Source organism: Lepisosteus platostomus, chromosome 13, assembly GCF_059453375.1.
Source record: "Lepisosteus platostomus isolate fLepPlt1 chromosome 13, fLepPlt1.hap1, whole genome shotgun sequence".
NCBI lineage: Eukaryota > Metazoa > Chordata > Actinopteri > Semionotiformes > Lepisosteidae > Lepisosteus > Lepisosteus platostomus.
In genome coordinates this window covers 34,795,478-34,817,418 of record NC_142623.1, presented here as the reverse complement: position 1 = coordinate 34,817,418, position 21,941 = coordinate 34,795,478, and the positions used below count along the sequence as shown (strand labels likewise).

The 21,941-nt window shown below is 34.7% G+C and overlaps 1 long non-coding RNA gene across 1 annotated transcript; it reads left to right on the top strand.

Moving 5' to 3' along the window:
* The first annotated feature begins 1,957 nt into the window (after window positions 1-1,957).
* Window positions 1,958-21,519, top strand: LOC148650479 (uncharacterized). The gene is made up of 5 exons (XR_015926139.1): window positions 1,958-2,122; window positions 17,841-17,928; window positions 18,811-18,888; window positions 19,293-19,349; window positions 19,694-21,519. It is a non-coding gene; the product is annotated as an uncharacterized LOC148650479 (long non-coding RNA).
* Window positions 21,520-21,941: the final 422 nt, after the last annotated feature.

Sequence of the window (21,941 nt, the reverse complement as noted above, 5' to 3'; positions counted from 1 at the left end):
GAGCAGCACATTGTTGACCTGGATCATTTTTTCACACACAAAGCGCACGAACAAGACAATTCCTCAGTCGCTTTTGGTTAAAAACTCAATTCATTTACCTTTTAATTTAATTCATTCCATTGCAGTTCTAAGAATGTACAATATATGGGACAGTTAATGTGTTTTTAAAAATAGCAAAATGGTCAACCACCTTTATTTATTTTTTAATTTTGCAGAATAGCAGTCTGCTAAGAGTCACAGATATCCCCACCAATAAAAGAAAATCAGTCTGCATGTCAATGAGATAGTCCTAAGTTATTGACATAGATGCATAGATGGGGCAATGACCTGGCTGTGTGGAATAAAGTCAAAACTTGCAAAAGCATGTTCTGTGTATAGAAGTTTTCAAGACAACTTTCTGTAGCTATCTTTGATCAGTGTCATCAAATAGGTGTCAGCTTATTATCCAAAGTAAGTGCAGTGAACCAAATAAATAAATTCTTTGTCAATTAATGTGTACTTGGTTCTGTTCATTGAATTCTCAGTCCCCCTACAAAGCTGCAAAAGGTATTTTCCACCTCACTCTGGGCTCTCTTGTTATTGTAGACATGTTGTGTATTACCGTACTGTATATTATGTCGGACTGGGATAATTGTGTTAGGAGATTGGCAGTATGTGGAGATGATTTGTATTTATTGGACTAAGCCTCACTGCTGTGCAGATGGACAGAGCTTGTCAGGCAGCTTGCAGGCATGCCAGTCAAATACCCTTTAGAACAGCTAACAGCTTGACATTTTTCTAAATGTAGATTAAAATAAATCACAGCACACAACAGTGGAAGATAACTTCAAAGTCTCTGTTAAACTGCAAGAAATCTCAGGATGTTTTATATGTGAAGCACTTATTGTAAACTTGCATTTTTAGATATTTCTTAAATGTGGAGTTTAACAGCTGTATCTATTTTGGGGACTTGATAATAAGGCAGGGCATCCCTTTCATTCTAGAATTTGAACTTTTGGAGATGGAGTGAGCAATCAATATTATCTGAGTCATTCCTAGCTTGATTCACATTCTTGTTAAAAATAACTTTTCAGTTAGTAAAAGTAAACACAGTCATCCAAAGCACTTGTTACACAGAAGAGGCAGCCAGGGAATCTGTCTCTCTTTTGACAAACTGAAGTGATGACCCTGTCATCTCGTAGACTAATTTAATAACTCTGTGTACATGCCTTGGAGCAAAGAGAAAATTCAGGAGCAGCAGAAGTCCATGAGAATTTTACATCTGAATGATACTGGAAAACATAGTAAGGTTTTTTCTTTTTCTTAAATTGCATTCATGGCAGTTAGATATAGATAATTTTGTTCAGACTTCAGTAACTCGTTTAGCCTTTCAGTGCTTTGAAATTAAATATACTGAATATATCAGCATAAAAGACTTGACAATAATTATAAATGTCAACTCGAAGAGATGGCAACAACAAAAGTGTGTTATTACTAAGACACGAAGGTGAAAGTGCTGCATAGATGACTATCTACTATATATTCAGCAAATCTTAATTCAGGCAGTACTTCTTAGCTAAAGATTGTTTTTCTCGCAGTTCTGTGGGAATAATCCCAAAGTAAAAATCATTCCAAAATATTTTAATGATCTAAAACCTCCCCATTTACAGTAGTGTAAAAGAGACTTGACCACCTTTATTATTAAAACATGTAAACATATTTAATTTTACAGCATGCAGTTTCCATGCATTTGGCAAAAGATTTCAGTTTCTCTGAATTCTCTTCCAAGGATAACATAGAGGGAATGAAACAAGAGAGAGAAGAAACGTTAGTTGAAGAAGCAGTCCTTTTGCATTCGCAACGCGTTGGTAGGTGGATAATGAGTCTGCCTGCTGAAGCTGCATGCACACTCACAGACCCTAAACAGAGTCTCAGTGGCTAGGATTGGTGCAAGACTAAGCACCTGACATTCTCTGACAGGCCTGGGAGACTCAGAGGAGGGATGCTGCTTGGTATGTCACAGAAATTATGAATGGGCAGCAAAGAGTGCTTCAAGAAAGGCAAAAATTCACCAGCAGAATGAGGAGTGCAAACCTGTGAGCTTCATTGCTTCCTCTTGGTGGAGAGACAGAGCGAAAAAAAGGTAATAGAATTCTCATTTTCATTAGCTTTTCATTAGCTGTCTCTGCCTTATTTAAAATACTGTTTCGCAATACTGGAAAGAATAAGAATCTCTGAGGGTGTTCTTTAACTGACAACATGTAGAAGTGCTGGGATCACTTTTTATTATCATCTTTTACAATACACTAGGGAGCAGAATGTTTTTGCTAGGCTGTAACAGGTTGTATATTAGGTCCATCAGACAGCTAATTGAAAACAGTATGCCATCTTGGTAATGTGTCTTGCTTTCTTTCACTACATGTATTAACAAGTAATTAATAAAATAAGCAATCCAGAAGTAAACAGATATAGTGATCTGGACAGAAAAGCAGTAAACTGTTTGGAGGATAAATAAGGTTTGATATATGTATTTGCTAGAAGAGCGTGTTCATATTTAAAGGTCCTTGACTGGTATGTTTTGCATTTATAACAGTCTAGAGGTGATAATATTTTTTTATATTAATTCTAGACATGAAACCTTATATCTTATACCTTATATAAGGTATACTGTATGTCTCATACCTGCTGCAAATATCAGCTACAGCTGCAGACAGTTTCAAACACTATTAATGTTTATAATTATACATATATATATTATTATGATAGATATCATTATAATGACATATACAGTGTATACAATATATAGTAACATATCTTGTATCTGAATTTACTGATGAGCACAGAAATAAACATACTTATTGTTTATATTATAACAACACATTGTTAGACATTTATAAAATGATACTGTGTATCCAAACTGACAAGGAGAGGAATGGAAAGAAGTCATTTTATTAAACATTGATATCTGTGTTCAATGTTTTACTGTGTGTTTTCAAAATGGCTTTATCTTCATACAACCAGTTGAAGATGAGAATGTGCTGTTTTCTCTGGAGGTTGAAATGATAGCATGTGGAGCAAGTAAAATAAAACATTTCCTTTCAAGAAGAAATTACAGGCAAAGCTTCTTGTTCTATGAATGATGCAAATTCAAAGCTCTGGTACCTCAGTCAGGTGCCTCGGACAGAATATGGAAAGATGTGTGTGGAAGGGTGTGTCTGCGCTTCTGCAGTTATGTTCAGAGCATTCATGGATCGATGCAAGAGAGAGGGAGGACAAGGTTGTCCACTGAAGGAATGCCGCAGTTCAATGTTGAGTTTATTTCTTATCATCTTAAGGAATTCTGGGTTTTCAAAGATTTTAATTCATCATATACACAGCTGAAGCAATGTGTTTCTTTACTGAAGTCATTTCAATTTCCAGCTCTCCATATAAAAAGGATCCCTAAATTCCAATGGGCTCGAAATCAAATTGTGGACTTCAGGATTAGATATCAATTTTTTTTACAAGTGACCCATATCATTAGGGTAAGATGAAAAATCACACCGTGTACCACACATACTATAGTTCCTGGTTCCTTCTCATGTCCACATACTACTGAATGTGCAGCTGTGCACAGCTGTGTAAAATGGTCACTTATTCAGTATTGTTTGTTTGGAGACACTTGCCTGATCTGTTTTTTCATATTATTGTTGGTTTACCAGGTGCTTATGCAATAGGACTAGGATCACTGACTTCTGCATGGTCTCTTGTTTATTGACCTACTGTACTGTATCTGTACTTTAGCTTGGGGGTAAAACAGATTAATAGGATTCATGCTGTAAAATGGCTAGCTCTTCATTCAGTGACCAAGATGTAAAAACAACTGTATAATTTAGTCAATCTGTAAGAGAAAAGGATTTTGCAGTGGTGCATCTCTTAACATTACTGTCTACACAGTGTATTAGTAATATGCTGTATTTTATTTTAGTATCATGTATTTGACCATACATTGAGAGTTATGTTTTTTTTAATTACCAGCTGTGTAATATCTCATAGGGAGGAATGAATCATTGTCTTCAGGAAGAGTTTAAGCATCTGGAAATATGTTATAGATTGAAGAATCACAGATCCCAGTTTTGGTTTTGTTAACGAGACAAGAAGTCAGTATCTATCGGTTTTGATCAAACTGATCTGGAACAAAAATTAAACACCTGTCCTGATTTAGGCTTCATTTGGAAAGGGTAATTGTTACAGCACACTAAAGGTATGAACAATGCTTTTGTGCAGAGAAAACCAATATAAATGGTTTATATTGTAAAAAAAGGAACATCCAGAAATATGTTATGTAGTTTACTTTATACCACATACAGTAATTATTTACTGAGATAATGCCTGCCTGCATATTTCAGTATGCACATTGCAATTACTTTTGTATTTTCCCCTGAGTCTCTTGATATATATGCAATATTTTACTCTCCTGATGACATTTTAGATAGAAATGTGAGATGGAGGCTTATTGTTCCAGATGCAGCACTGTTTAACTTCCAGACTTGGATCTTCCATGACACATCTGGACCTCAGCTCACTAATAGAGGGCTATGGCAAATGTCTGTGCCAGACATCTCTACAGATTGGACAGAATAGATAGACTGCAGTAGAAGTGCCATTCTGGAGGTGGAAATCTGAGGCATAGATGCAGCTTCTGCTGAAGCCTTTCATACTAAGAGGTCTCTGCTGTGCTGGAAACCAATATGATTCTCCTACTGACTCTCTTCCACTCATTTGTTCAGTACTTGAAGAGTTGTACATGTCTTCTAAGGAAACTAATTTAAAGACACCAAGAAAATGAATGTATTCAGACTTGACATGTGATCTCCACTGGGTCTTTAATAAAATTGGCATTTCAGGTGCTCCACGTTTATTAATGTAAAGGCTTTTTTGAGCATTGGATCAAATCTGTAGTTTTCATCAATTATTTAATGGCAGTGGAGGTATCTTTATCTAGCTCTGGTAGCTACTCAACCTGTATCAAAGCCAAAAATACAAAAAAGGAGTTACTGAATACATTTACAGGAACATAGGAACTCAACATTTAACTTTTAACCATAAATCAATACAGTATATATATAATTATTTTCCATTCTGGGTATTTTTGGGTTTCCTTGTAGTCATTATCTGCTTGTGCTAAACTAATTCTTCTTGTTCAGTTACATAGAGAATTAGCTTCTCTTGTTCATTATTGGTCAATTGTCATTTTTATCGTTTGTCAAAATTGAAAGATCGCCCGTTTTATAGAAAGAGATTAAAAAGGGCCAGAACTAGGGGAATGATCACAAATTCTGGTAGGTTCTGGATTAAGAAATTAAGATACTGTAAATAATAGTATTGGAGTTGGCTTGTTGTTCAGAGGGATATTACAGGATTGAAGATGTGCCACCCAGTTAGGAACACAGATAAGAATTTGCATTTAAATGAAAACCATAACCAAAACTCTGGGAAGCCTATAATTTCTATTGCTTTTGACAGTGAAGGTACTGAAAACTTCTCTTAATATCAAATAACTATGTGCTCAAGGCATGTAAAACAGAACTACTGTACATTTCATTGGTTTGTCTTGATAAAAAGTATATTCATAGGTTTGTGTCTTATGATTGAAACAAGGTTTAGCACATTAATAAATAAACAAAAAAGGAAAGTAGTTGTTTTACTAAATGCATACAGTCGTTTAAAGAACCTTCTGGGTTATTTAAAAGGGTTAACATTAGACAAAATGCTTAAGATGTTTAATGCTATTCAGTCTCCTACTGTAAAATGGCTTAATGGTAGCTTCATTTGTGAAGATTAAATTTTATTATTCAAAATAATTTGTGTTTTTAAAGTTTTTAAATTACATTTAAAGAGTGATGGGAGCCTCATATTTTCCAGTAGAGCTCATTGTTTAATGGCATGAAAGCGAGAAGCAAATTCAATTTGAACTTGAAGCGAGAAACACACACATCAGCCAAGATAATTGTGGAATTCCCTGCCACATCATATTCCTTTGAATGACCTTTCTTTAAGCCTCAGCTGAACTTTGCCTACCTATGTGCTACTGTCACAGGATAAAGAATTAGTTATTTGGAAGAGTTTGTAAGGAGAAAACATTACTGTGTTAGACGTGTTAGACATGCCGTTTGTTACAACAGAGAAATGCATTTTTAAGCTTTCCCCCCAAGATTCATATTGACTGCATTTAAAGACTGTCACATTTGGTGTACTTAATTCGTTCATGTGGATAAATTGAAGAGAAGTTCAGCTCAGGGGCCTTTGGATCTCACTAAAGTAAAGGCCAGCTCTTGGTGTTTATAAGGTTAGGCAGTTTTTCAGAAGAGCAATTATAGGGATAAAGACATGAAAAACTAGCATATTTGACCAATTACATAAAAACTATAACTGATTACTTTAATAATTTAAAACTCAATGGAAGCTTGGAGATGTGGCCACTCTAGAAGTAAAGAACTTATGCTGAGCTGTCCTTGTAAGCAAGGATCAGAGCCAATCTAGGTATTTCCAATAATAATACTTTATCCAATCATTTATCTCATAAAACGAGGTAAATATTTTTGCTGTTGGCTAAGCAAAGCACTTTAGTTGTGCTTTGATTTAGTATTCTGTAGCCTTGCAGTTTGCTTTTTTCCTTGGATCTGGCATTTGAAGGGCTGTACTGTACATACTTTGCATAAAAGGAAAATAATTCATTACATAAAAACCTCCTTGTATCATCTGTGACCTGATTCCACACTTCGGCAGATTTCATTTGCCTAAAGGAAATAAAATCATAGAAAGTGATAATTGAGATTTTAAATGGATTTTTCTTGAAGGGTATTTTTGTCAGTGAACATGCCAGTGTGTGTACTGAATGAGAGCATGAAATAAATGGCACGTTTGCAGTTCAGAGCTCGGTGATATAGGTGGTGTTATTATAAATGAAAGGCAGATAAGATACATAATAGAAATAAATTAAAATACTACACAGGGTCACAATGATAAATCTTGTCAGATAAAGAAAAAGAGAAATAACATTGATATCACTTTTCACGTAGACCCGATCTTTGGCGAAATATAATATACAGTAGTAGCAGAGCTAATGTAAAAAGTGAATTAGTGCTATTCTTACCTTCTTGTAAAAAACATTTTAAGGAGTATCTCAATATCTGCAATTAAGTAACAAGAATAATAAGTAAAAATGCTTTTCTTTGATCGCAGCTGAATATATAAATGACAAATGGATAAACAGTGTTTCCTTTAAATAAATGTATGATTTGGATTTTTTCCACAAATTTTATGCTCATAATAACAAGACGTCAAACAATATTTAGACACCTGTTCACAATTATTGTGCACTTCAGGAGGCATGGAGGACGTCACACACTCATCACCATTTACGGGGTTCCAGTCGAAACTGTCAGCACCTTCAGGTTCCTTGGCTTCCAGATCAGTGAGAGGCTGAGCTGGTCAGAGAAAACTGCTGATATCCTCACTAAATCCCACCAGCGCCTTCGCTTCCTGAGACAGTTAAGGAAGTGGGGGATGAGCAAGACAACACTCACCAATTTTTACCGTAATACCATTGAGAGTGTTCTGACCAGTGGTATGACGGTGTGGTATGGTGGAGCCACAGTACAGGACAGAAAAGCCAAAAAGAGGGTTGTGAGGTCTGCTCAGAAAATCATTGGGACCAAGCAACCCTCCATTTACCAGATATATCTCGACCACTGCCACAGCCGGGCTCGAGCTATACTTCGGGACCCAATTCACCCTGGCCACGATCTGTTTTCACCCCTGGGTTCTGGTAGGAGGTATCGCAGTATCAGAACACTGGCCAATAGATTGAAAAACATTTTTTTCTACCAAGCAGTCCACATCATAAACAGCTCAAATTAGCACCTGCCCAAATTAGCACTGTTTGCACTATGACCTGTCTTGGCTGTACTATAACGTCTATTGTCTAAATATATTGTCCATATCCATTTGTCATTTGTGCCTATTTTTTTCTCTACTGTTACTGGGTACAGCTGAGCGAGTAAGCATTCCAATATACTTGTTGTATATGGCAAATAAAAAATCTTGAATCTTGAACCCCTATATTTATATAACCTATCTTTCTGCATCTTTCAGCTTAGATTTATCATCTCGTATTCGCAATGTCTGACAAAACTTTCCCTCAGAAAAGCAGTAAAACAGAAGTATGTCTCTATACAATAGACAAACTCAAACAACTGCCACATATTCAGCGTGATATATATTATAATCAGTTCTGGTGTGTTTGTTTTAATAATATAACAATAAAATTAAAATTATATTGATATTTAAAGTACAGCCTCACACAGCCAGCAGAATGTTTCGTGCTCTGAATTTGGTCAAATGATTCTTCATAATGTAAATCTTTTTTTAAATTTTTTACATACTGTCCAGAGTAAAATTACTTAAAGTCATGCTTTGTATTAGGCTGTCTCCAGTTAGAAATCATTATAAGCAATCACAAGAAGGTGAATCCTTACGATTTACCTTCCTGTATAGGAATCCATAGTTACAAACATTGAAAACAAATCTATGAAATTTCACCAGAAATTTGAGGCAAAGTGGAAATTTCGGAGGAAAAGTGAGTCTCAGTGTTGCTAGGGTGAAAATATCTTTGTGACTATTGCTTTTAGCTAGAGTGAGCAATATGAGCCATGGCCTGCAGGAGCAGATGGGATATTTGGCTTTTAAAAAAAATAAAAATGGAAGCAAAATAAAAAAATCAATTCTGTAAGAAAGTACATCTACCGATTCATCCTCTTTATTTTTACACAATGACATTAAGAAATATTTTATTAGTCAGAGAGGGTCATATTAATGGTGTAGTTCATGTGTATATCATAAGCAATGGAACACAGAAAGGCCAATATGTACAGATAGCAAATTATTCTTCTGACCAGTTTTAAAATGTAGTGATTTAATTTCTTATAAAACAAGTTACATTTGCCAGCTATTTTATTTTGTAATGCTTGTGTAACCTGTTATTTGTTCCCATGGTGATTCTTTTATTCAGTGTGCTTAGATTATCATTATGAATTTAAAAAAAAGAATTTATGCAAGGTGACTAATTCAGCTTTTAAGAGGTGCTCTCCAGAATTATTATGAGAAATTAGGATGGGAAAAACTACAGGTTACCAAATGTAGACAGAATAGTCTATCAGCCCCTGAGTTCAATCAATAAATAAATTGATTTTATTTATTGACTAAGGGCACAATTACAATCAACTGCAATATAGTACAATTGAATTCACATTTCCATAGCACCTGTAAGTATGAAGATCTCGAGACAAAGATAAAATCTTTATTCTTCTTACTTTATCAATATAACAGTAGAACACATTAATGAAAATATAAAATATGTGAGGATAATTCTAAAATGAAAACACTGAGAAGAAGATATTAAAGTATCAGTTACATAAAAGTAGTGAAATAAGTACATATATACTTGTTAAAATACTAACAGTGTCCGATTCTCTGACTGAAAGGTACTGTATATCCCCTAGTTAAAGAAGATTAGATAAAGAAAACTCTAAAAAAGCAAATATATTTACACAATAATGCATAACATGGAATATATCTGCTTGGCAGTCTTCTCTGTGACATCCTGAATTTTGATTGTAAGAACTATGTTTTATATTTGAAAAACCTAAAGGGAAACTGCAGTCCCAATGTCTCAGACATTTATTAAATCTTGGTGATGTTACAGAATTAAAAAAAAGAGAAACGTCAAACTTTGTGAAAGTATTGTAAGTCACCATGTTGTCGGAAACTTGCATTCTATTTCCCACGGATTGCAATGTGATGCAGCCCTTCCTACTCACTAGTTACTGTAATGACTAATGTAATGTGATGTAAGAGCGAATACGTACAGGTTGTGCAGCAGACATTTCACTGCAGAAATGTTCCAATGTGATCTGTATGCAGAGTTAGCAAGTAAGTAGTATTTGTTGTCAAAACCGTTTTGAAATCAGGAGCAATAATTTTATTGGATTGAACAAGAGAGCGTGCTTGTTTAAAATGTAATAAGACTGCAACGCATCACCGGATGCTTTGTTGCCTTGTTCTGAATCGTAAAACATGGCGCTGTGCATACATGGAAAATTAATCTATTTTGTGATGTAAATTGGAGGCTTTACAAGTTACTGTGTACATTTTACTTTTATTGTTTGAAATGCACTCATCAATGCTGATTCTTTCTAATCCCGAAATGTAAAAATAACTTTGCAGCTCTCCTTTAACTCAATTTGAATAATTTATTTAGAATTTCTCCTCCATTCAATTCCACTTGAAGCTACTTCAGTAGAATTGGATCTATAACTTGAAGGCCTGTGTTTAAAATACTGATCTCTGAACTCTGAATAATAAGCATATTATTATTACTTTTTAAATATTTTTTGGTTATAATCCTACTAACGATTGCTTTGCTGGTTTAAATAGAAGACCCAAGATTAATAGATAGCAATCCTAAATAAAACTACTTATGAGACATTATACAACGCTAAAAATAATTTTACAACAAGTTTGATGTGAATACAGTAATTTCAGTAATTTCAAAGTGATTTAATTTAGCAATTTTGTAGATCAAACAATCAAATATCACAATACACTATTAACTATATTTACAGTGTATTTACTATTAATTCCTCCTTAGAAAAGACAAATACCTTTTCTATTCTTCAATTTACAGATGAACAATTGAGCTGTCCATTTCTAATTAACTTTGTGAGGACCTGTTTGTGTTTTAAAATGTGCCTATTTTTCTTGTGTAATGTTGGTGCTTTGTGTTGGTGAAATAAAATCACCTGCAGTATTAGAGTACTGGAAGTGTCGACTGCCTTTAGCAAAGATATAACCCCAACCCAACCTTATTAATTTGCTCTTATCTGCACAAACACCAGTGAACTTGCATGGTCACATCATTAACATGGATGAATGAACAGTTTAATGACTTTGGTTCTTCAGGACTGCTGTTTCATCTGTACTATACATGAAGAAATCTGCCTGAAGTGTAGGCTTCACAATTCTCTGCTGGTTTTAGGATGTCACTATTTTAGATAACATCTTTATCCTTCTTCCGGACATACTGCAGCAGTGCTCAACCCCATACTGCGGCTGTTGAGGTATCATTGCCTTTTCTGCCAATCCATTATTAATGGGCAAAGGAGGGGGACAGGCTGAGCTATACAGCTGGCAGGAACTTTGAGCAGGGCGTCCTTCACTCCTGCTGGCTTTTTTCCGTACCCCCTCTGAGATGACCCCTTTCATTCCTACAGAGCAGCTTCATTACCTGGTGGGGCAGAAAAATAAAATAGGCTTCCACAGTATGCGATTTTGCATGCTATAGCATCTGAAACCAAACTTTTAAGTTCTAGACAAGTCTAGGAGATCTAAGGAGTTTTTAAATGACAAACCTCTAAAATACAGCTACAGGTACAATAGTACATCTGGAAGGAATACACATTGCACTGTACATCTAAATGAAATACATTAGATTTTCTTTCTCCAAAGTGTGTTTAAAGTAACTGTAGATCAGTATCCATATCAGTATCAGTTAGCTATATTATATAAGTGTTTCTTAACAGTAGATGGTATTTGGTCTGAAAAAGTTAAAGCTGGTACCGTAGGTGAGTGCAAAGGAACAAAAGAGTAAACAGAGATGTTAGAGAAAGATTTTTAGGCATGACTGGTTATTATCGAACTTTTTGTAAAAACTTCTCTAAAATGGTACATCCACTTACTAGTTTACTTAGCCCAATGAAAACGTCACCTGGTCTGATGAGTGTCAACATGCTTTCGAGAGTGTATTTAAAGGCTCTCTTCTGTAGCACTACCATGTTTGCTGCTCCAGATTTCTCCTTACCAATTAAATTAGAAGTAGATGCAAATGCTCTGGGAGCTGGAGCAGTATGATGAGACAGAAAGACCGGTTCGCTATTTCTTGCGAAAATTAAACAAGCATCAAGGTAATTATTCCACCATTGAGAAAGAAGCATTGGCCTTATTATTAGCTCCATAATAATTCAAAGTTTATGTGTAATTGTTTATAATTGTTACACTTACCATAGCCCTTTGGTGTTTCTGCACCATATGTATAATCAAAATCAGTGACTGATGTGCTGGTCTTTGTTTATCCATAATTATAATTTGGAAATTCTCCACAAGAGAGGGGCAGAAAATGTGTTGGCTGACGCCCTTTTAGAGTTTAAATGAGATTTGTTTTCCTTTGTGTTTTCCATTTGTCCAAACATTAGATGTGTGTTTTTATGGGTGGGGGTGGTACGTCCCAGAGTGGTCCGTGTGTGTTTGTTTTGATTCAGTGTTCCACACTTCCTGACCTTGGTTGTTCTTCCTCCCTATTGGTTCATTAATTTATCCATCTTGCTGTATTACATCATTCGTAATCAGCTTCTCAACCAATCAGATCTCAACTTCTTCAGTATTTAACTTGGAGGTTTTCAGGATGAAAGGGCCTATTGCTTGATTTCGGTTCTGCTCGGCTCAGCTTCGGCTTCGTCTCTCTTCGTTTTAGTTTATTTCGCTTTGTGTGTGTTTTTCCGTATAGCTTCGACTTTGTTGGTTTGTGTTCATCGCCTTGTACTTTCATTTGTTTGTATTAGCCTTTATTTCGCCATTACCTTGCCCAAATGTGTCATATCAACCTCTGTGCTCTTTTGTACTGTATTCCTTGTGTCTACTCTTGTTTTCCCTTATTTGTATTCGTAGCTCACTTGTGTATTTGTGTGAACGTTTGTGTAAAGGGTTAGTTAAGGTTGTCGGGTACATTGTGCACACATAGTTCTTTTTATCTTTTTATTAGAAACACTAGTTTAGGATGGGTGAATGCCTTGTGTCTTTTATGGTTTTGGGTAGTTAGTGAAGGTTAGGTAGGGCATTAGAAGACAATGAAGACTGAATGTTTTGGGTTTTTATTTTGTAGTTAGGTCAGCTTCCCCTCACTTTATTAGCTTGCTCCATTTTGTTTGTTATTTTCTTTCCTTTGGCACCGCTCAAGTTCCTTTTCCCTGTGTGTTATTGTGTTCTGTACACGTACCAGTCACTTATTCACTTTTTAAAAGAAATCACTTTTGCACCAGACTTGTTGTCACACTTTCTAAGTCTCTCACCAGAAACCCACCTGCATCCAAATCCATCCTAAATGTCACACCCCTTTACCCCTAGACACCTGGGGTCATAACATACAGTATCTGTAAAACTCCATAGAACTAAACTGTATGTTAGACCTCAAGTGCTCCAGAGGACAATCAGATGAAAAGAGAAAGTTCCTAATTAGGCCAGTTAAACAATAGTTAGTGTTTGACTTATTTAAGTGTAGGAATTGTCAATGGATAACTAAAAATGTAGCATACTGTATATTTTTAAAAAAATAACTTTTACAGATGCACTACAGAAAGCACAGCGACAGGTTGCATCACTGTGTGGTATGGCAACCGCAGCATTGCTGACTAAAAAGCCCTACAGCGGGTGGTGAAAACTGCCCAGTCCATCCAGGACATTTATGACAGACAGTGCTTGAGGAAAGCTCTAAACATCATCAAAGACCACACACACCCCAGCTACAAACTGTTTGACCCTCTACCATCTGGAAATGGTACCGGAGCATTCGGGCCGGGACTACCAGGCTCAGAGACAGTTTTTACCCCCGCAAACTATTCAACTCCCAGCCCCTCTCACCTACGATCTGAACCTCACAGTGCCTTCTCTCTTACCAAAACTCAAACACACATTGAAATCTACCTCTACCTCACATGTCAAGATGTTCACTCCCCATAATTTTCTATCCTTTATTTCATTCTGTTGATGTATGAGTTTGCACATCTGATGTTGTTTTGCACATTGCCTGTTACCTGTTGTTGTTTTGTACATTGCCTGTTGTCTGTCTTTCTTTTCTTACACAATTGTGTTGTTGTTTTTATGTACTTCTTACTGTTTGAGAGCTAAGTAAATAGCATTTCGTTATGCCATATACTTGTACTGTATATGAGTATAACGACAATAAACTTGAACTTGAACAACATTTATCTTTTTACAATAACAGCAAGTGGTGTTCTTACTACTGTACGTATTAGAAAAGGATAAAACGTTATAACTTTTTATGAAGTACAGAATATAAGCTTAATAATGTTAGAACAAGCCCGTTTAAACCAGAACCCGTGTAAGTTACCAAGTGAAAGACTTTGATGCATAAAATATTTATGCATAATTAATATATTTATTAAGGCTGTGTATTTTTGTCCAATTGAGCAATCTTGTTTTTATAAAATATACCGACTTTTTAATGTTTAGTGATTAACATTGTGTAATACACAAAATTATTAAAAATCTAAAGAGTATACAACTTAAATTATTAATTTTCCCTCAAATGCTGTACATGAGAAGTTAAGCTTTCTTAGCTCCACATTGCGGTTTTACAAGGCGCTTTCGGATACTATTATCACTTTCATTTAACATACGGTAAAATGCAGTAGATGCGCCACGCCCACCGCGTTTTAACGAAGCGTACCTCGCGCATTTTGAATAGCTGGATCTGTGTAAAAGTAATGCTACATGTCTAAATAAGTAAGATCTAAAAAGATAAAAATATTTGTATTTCTCCTCCAAATTGCTCGTATTTGTTGCAGAGCCCCTAAGACAATGTAAAAAATAATTTATTTTTCATTATGCTCTGAAAAAAGACTCGGGTAAAAGCTTACATTGACGTTACATGGTATGTGAATATGTGAATTGACTTCACAGGAGACTAAATTGTTGTAATAAGAAAGACGTGTGCTAATATCACTTTTAAAAATGCTGTCCAGCTGTGTTAACAGACTAGTTTAACCGGACTGAAACAATCCAGTCTGACAGTGGGGCTGGTTTGAGCTTTAGAGCCGCATGAAAATTGTTTTTCTGTCATGGTGAAAGACCGCGTTAGTTAGCAACTGATTCAGAGCATGGATCACGTCTCTCAAGTGAACTTATTAATATCCTGGTATTGTGCACAGTGCCAGAAAGCAGATGAAACGATTCCCATTATCTCTTAATAGATGATTATAGAGCTCCACTTGGGAGTTAAGGCAACAAAGGCTTTAAAGCAAAGCGGAGCAAGCAAATGCAGTTAAAGCAACAGTGTACAGAGATCTCTCTTCTGAACTCTAAAATTGAAAATAAAATGCATTCATTTTTTTTGCTTGCAAAATTAAAAGTCCAAATATTTTCTTTTTACACAGATATCCACTTATCTCTTTCTGTTCCAGAGAACTGTGCTTTTTATGTAATCTGTGACTTTTGTTATTGTGCCTGGAAGCCTTGTTGACATCTTTATGCAACACGATTAGTTATTTTAAAGCTTAAAGCGCTTGTGACCTACAGTATGGGAGTATGCGTTCTTATCTGGAGAAGAAGACACACAGTGTTCAATATCAGATCTACCTTTAAAAACTATTCGTGTTTTGTCAGCTTGTCTGAAATAGGCATTTTATTACTGGGTGCCTGAGTTCTCAGACTTCACACAACAATTCTGAATTCTGACCTGTAAGAAAAAAATGAACAAGATGTTGAATACTGTGCAAAAATCTGTGGAAAAATTCTGGAGGCATTAAGAACTGCTGATTAAAGCATTATACAGTAGCTATGAGCATAATTTTCTCAGAATGTCTAGTTGATGTTTGAAGAAGGGTAGAGAGAGAATTGCCTTAGAAAATATTTTTAGATACTATTCATGGACTCAGAATTAATTAATAACTCATTTTCCTTACTCCAAGAGCTGAGTGAGTTCATGTTGTATGTGAGTGAGATGAAGGGCAGATCAACTAAATTCCAGAGTTGCTGTAACAATTAAATTACTTGTACTAATTTCATTGCTTACTTAAATTGTCAGAAAAATCAGCTGTTTTTTGTCCTTTTCTAATTAAAAAACATTTCTAAAACATATTTTGTTTTGCTGTGCAACTGGCCTATGTTGAAAAAAAATGTATTTTAGTCTTAATTATTACCTAATTAAGTGTGTATCCTGTGTGTAGCATGAAACATTGAGATAGTGTTTTGGTTTTGAACCAGAACATCACTGCAGCAACAGTATGTTGTGTATTAAACATTGTATTAACTATTCTTTGTGTAAATTTTCCATAATCCATTCAAAAAAAAGTATAGTTTGGTGATTTGGGTTGATTAATAATGCACATTTGAACATCATTGTTTTTTGTAGCTATTACTGTGCAGTTTTCCAGTGTCTATCAGTCAGGTCTTGTCCTCACTAATTTATGGTCTTTTGAAGTGTTTGAAGGGTGGTAAATAAATGGAAATAGTGAACCCTGTTGTTTCTTGAAGCGTCTAATCTAATTATTGCTACCTTGCTTAAAGGAGAAAGTTCAGGGGGCTAAATGCCAGACTGCATTAATCACAAATACGAATTGAAGTGAAGGACTGTCAAGCTTTCATAATCTTGTTATTTTTGGAGCATTTTACTAATTGGGTATGAGTAACCACTAACTTTTGTCACAGTGTGATGCATATTTTCAGCTCCGTGAGTTCATGATTAGCTGTTTCACCAAAAAGTACTTTTGTTAGTTTGTCATGAAACCAGATTTATTTATTTTTTTTTATGCGCAGATGTAAGACCTACGAGAGTCAATTAACTTGATGAGTGCTGGGTAGGCATTGAAATGACACAATGGGACCCACTTATATGTCCATCATCTATCCAAATGTTATTCATAGCCACTTAATTTTACAAATACATTCCAGGGGAGAAAAATGCTCATGTGGTTAGCATTGCTGCTTCTCTGAGCTGGAACTCCGGGTTAATTTCCTGTGGTGCTGTCTATGTGTAGTTTGGACAATATGTTCTCCCTGTGTTGACGTGGGTTTTAGCCAGGTGCTTCAGTTTCCACCCACAGTGCAAAGACATACTGATAGATTAATTGGCTTCTGAGAAAATGGTGTGTGTGTTGTTTGTGTGTGTGGCCTGTAATTGACTGGCATCCCATCCAGGGTGTATCCTGCCTTGGGCCTGTTTCTAGCTAGGATAGGTTCTGGCTTCCTGCGATTGCAAATGTTACTATTCACAATAAAGATGCTCCCTTCATGGTGAAGGAGGGACAGACTGTGAGTTTTGTTGTTATAATAATAAGAATGTAAAGAATTCTGGTGTATCCGATGATTGTTAATATATTGTAGGTGGAATGTAAAGTGAATTTCAGCTTTATAACTAAGGACGATTGTGACACACTATGTCAATGAAACTACATGTGTCTACTTCTGTGTTTACATGCTGAATTCCACTTCATATGTACTGTATGTAGTTTAGAAACTGATCTCTTCAATATTTTAAAGAAGAGGTTATATACACATATAATGGAAATGCTGATTTTATAAAGTTTTGTTGATTGTGGTGGTCAACAGCCACAGAGGAAACAGGGAAGCCTTTTCACTTCAGTATGATGATATTTTGTGTGGGACACATTTTGGTAGACAGTTGTCCAATTTATATATAATGTATAATAGGTAAAAGCTTTCCTACTTCATATAAGGAAACACAACCCTCTAGTGGAGAGAAAAACTTACTACATGACTATAACTATTGTTGAGGGATTTCAAATAACACATTACAAATGTATAACAATGTGTAAAAATTAATTTTCAATTAAAGAAATGTATAATAATACATCAGGATAATCTGTTTTGTTTTAAGACATGGTACTTAACATTAATAGGCATCAGTTAGTACAAGATTATCCACACTCATTTCTAAAGTGTTTCCGATAATCTACCTTACAACTGAGAAACAAATGTGTTACTACTGATTGCATATTTTACTTCCATAGATATCATTGTTCCAGAGGGTAGAAAGTTGTGTGAATATTCCAAAGCACCGTCAATCTCTGAAGTGACTTTTCAGCTATGGACCCAAAGGTAAAAAAAAAACTGGATAGATTTTTTCTTATTTAAATATGTTTTCATTCTGTTTCTCAGAAAGAATTAAATTCAAGCCACATCTATAGTTCGATCAAAGCACTTACATATATATGGGCACAAAATGTTAATGAATTCTGACTGAACAACTCGGGAATAACACACAAATACTTTATCCTTAGAGTCCCATGTAAATTCATTTGGAATTGCCCATGGTTAGTGACAATCTAAGAAAAAAAAAACTATTGATATAGTTGTGTAATTGAAAAAAACAACAACAATAATGTGTTCAACACCAAAAAGCTACTGAGCCAAAAGGACAATGTTCACAATCTGTCCAAAGGCTACAACAAATTATCCAGTGGCTGCTCGGGTCTATGTGTCAAGGCTGTTAGAATGCTGGCAATGCTCATGGAAATCACACTCATTATTAGCTTTGTAATATTTTAATTTCTCATGTTTCATAGTGAATAAAAAGTGTTTTGATATGTATTTTTCTCATATTTTATATTATTTTGTTCCATATCTATACTTCAATATTTTCTTAAAATCATTGTGTTTCATCTGTACAGTGCATATACGGTACATATATTTTTATAGTTAGAATGAGAGATTCCATCCCATGAATTCTACTGATGTTCCTAGTTATGAACGTTTCTCTTGCTAAATGTAAACACAGTATTCCATTTGGCTTCGCAATGATTAAGTTTGAATCATGTTTCACCAAAGCTGTCTGTACTTTATCATCCATATACTGTAGTTCTCTGTGTGCTAAAACACTTCACCTTGTTTTGTAGGAATTACTGTATGCAATGAAATCAAACTTCAAATGGATGACTGTTGACTTTTATATCAGTATTTATCAATTTCTTTCTCTCCTAGTGCCAATCTTCCTCTCCTCAGAAACAGACTGTGAAAAACAGGTCCAAATCCACTGAGGAGATCCAACAAGCTAAAAAGGTATCAGTGTTCTACAAAAAGTAACTGTTCTTCATTGTTCTCACCAAGACCATATATTGAAAAATAACTATTACTAATAACACTTACAACAATAACTAGAAAAATGGTAAGATACCTCAAAATTGAATGCATTCATTGTCTTTTGGTAAAATAAAACAAGAATCATTGGGGTATCCTGAATATTCATTGCACAAATGGGATCTGAAAATGTATTATTATAGAATGAATCAAATATATATTAAAAAATATTACAAATATCAGTGAAATATTCTGAATTTTAGGATTAATAAGTTAGTAAGTAATGGATGTTGCCTAGAAAAATATGACTTTTCCCTTTCTGTATATCCTATAATATATAGGAAGATTCACAGCAGTTTAAAAAAATAATTTCTCCCACATCACAGGCCTTTCACACTCCCCAGAAATCCCTGCCAGGGAAGACAGAACTAGAGAAACTTAAGGTAAGTTTTGCTTCAAAGCGAGCTTTTCTCAACAAGATCAACTTTGTAGTTCTCTCTGAGTCAGTCTGTTTTTTCTTCATGGTATATCTTAATAGTATTAATAGTATTAGCTTTACTACATATTGAACAAGAAGAAATCAACCAACCTGTATAACTATAAAGCTATGATACAAACTTTAAGCTTATAACTATAAACTATAAGCTAAACATACAGTTAAACTGCACTTTAGTTTGCAAAGTTTGGAAACTGTGAAACAAAATAACGTACAGTGTATTTCTGCTTATTAACACTATTCCAAGCTGCCTTTCTGAATGTTGTTTACGGATCTTTGCTCCCATTTCAGGAGGCCTCTGATGTCTCAGAGACAACACCCTCACCTGAAGTGTTAAAATGAGTGGGAGATCAAAGCCGAATGGCTAGTTGGCTAATGAGTCATCCCAAAAACAGCATTTCTGTCAGTATCCACTCAAACACACAGCAACAGGGAGCCAAAACTGTGCAGTGGTTTGGCCTTGACTTTCCCATTGTCATCACCATGCTTCAGATATAAAGCTGACGTAATGTCAATGTAATGTCAGTCCACTGTACGTAAAGAACTGAATGTGCATTAACAAAAAAGCGACCTTGAAGTTCTCTTTCTCTGAATTCATTCTTCTTTCTTTATTTAGTAATCAGGGTATATCTTAATACTACTATATAGATCTGGAAGCACTTATTTTACACTTAATGGTCTCTGTACATTTTTCATTTTATAAAGCGTCATGCTTCAAGTTAACTAGTAACTCTGTAATGTGTGTGTAAAAATAAATCTAATTAAAAATAATAAAAAAACTACTGTTTACCTCAGCATAATGTGAAAGACGTGGAAATCACTCAATTCTACTTCACCAGGAGCATGCTTTTAAAATTTAGCCTGGGGGAAATCAGGCAGGTTAGAGTCTCTTCTTGGGGAATCTTACAAGATTTGTAAGGTCTTTTTTTCTCTGACAGTTCTTCATTTGAAATTGCTATCCTGTGTGAAATGGTTTAAGTTTTACTCAGCATCTGTTAAACCAGGAGAATCGAAATAGTTGTCAGGGAATGCTAATACAATAAATTAATTAGGAATAAGAAAGTCAAAGGTAGAAGACTACTAAAAAAAGATCCTTGTTTAAGGTATGCTTTCAAGCACCAAATACCACAACCAAGCAAGTATGACAGCCTGATGGCCTCTTTCTCATTTGTAACAGTTTCTTGTTCTTAATTTTCTTAGATGGTCAGAATATCTGTTGCTTAGAGTATGTCATTAAATACTTTTAGATTATGTATGTATATCCACATACAGCTTGTGTGTAGCAGGCACGCTGTAGAACATCAATATATTTAGTTAATTTTAAGCCCAGAGTAATAGCTATGCTAATATTGAAATTAAAAAAAAATATTTACTAAAAATGAACAAAAAGTAAATTACTTTCTGGAGCACAGAATCCTCCCTCTGGTATTGATTTTTACTCTTTCTTATTACTAAGTCTTACATGTATTAATTTTTTCAATCTCAGTATGAGTTATTACCTTTTTTATCAGTAATATCACAATACAAATAGCATTCTTGTCCCAAATTGGAACATATTCAGGAATTGCAGTTTTAGAAACACCAGGGAATGCTCTGTTCTGTATAATTTAAATTGACCAGGAATGCAACATATTACAATTCAATAATTAGTTTAAATAGTTTAGAATTTAATGACCTCTGTATTTTTCTTTCTATATATAACTTATATACTGTACCATTATTGTGACCTATTCATTTTATCGGTCAAATGCCAGATAAATACTTGATCTAAATTCTTCAATAAACATTTCTCTTTGACTATCCCTAGCCAGTTTTCTGCTTCAAACATACTAATTTCATCTTCCATTTTATGGATATTTATTTCTGGGAATGTGTTCTGTGATAGTTTGTTTTTCTTATTTGAAGGTAAAGTACATTTATCACAAAATGGACATACACCTGAATGAGCATTCATACAGTATATTTGAATACAAATTATAGTACAAAAATGTAAGTATTGCTATGGTTCTAGAAACATTATTGTTTAAACAAGGAATGGTTGATTCAGTATATTTTGTTCCTGATATACTGTATAGTCACAAACATAATTATTTTAATGGATTAAAGATTTACCTCTAGCTTTCCTGTGTTATTTGTATTTTATTTCTCTTTGTCCCTTCATTTACACACTTGAACATTACTCAATAAAATAGTAACTGAGAAAAGGAAAATCAAACTATTGCTTAGTTTTGTATTAATTGTACTTAAAATAATTTAATGAATCAGCATAGATAGATACTCTATTGATCCCATGAGGGAAATTGCAGTGCAACAGCAGCTCAACACAGAAAACACAGCCACAGTGCAACGAATGATACGATACTAATAATACAATACATACAATACAATACAATCAGTACAGTGAGAAGTGCACTAAGAACAGTTACTCACAGTCCAGAACACACAAAGAACAAACCAGAACAGAACAGTAAACAAAAAAGTCATATTGCACAATATGACTATAAATATAAATGTATTGCACAGGTCATATTAGTCTTTA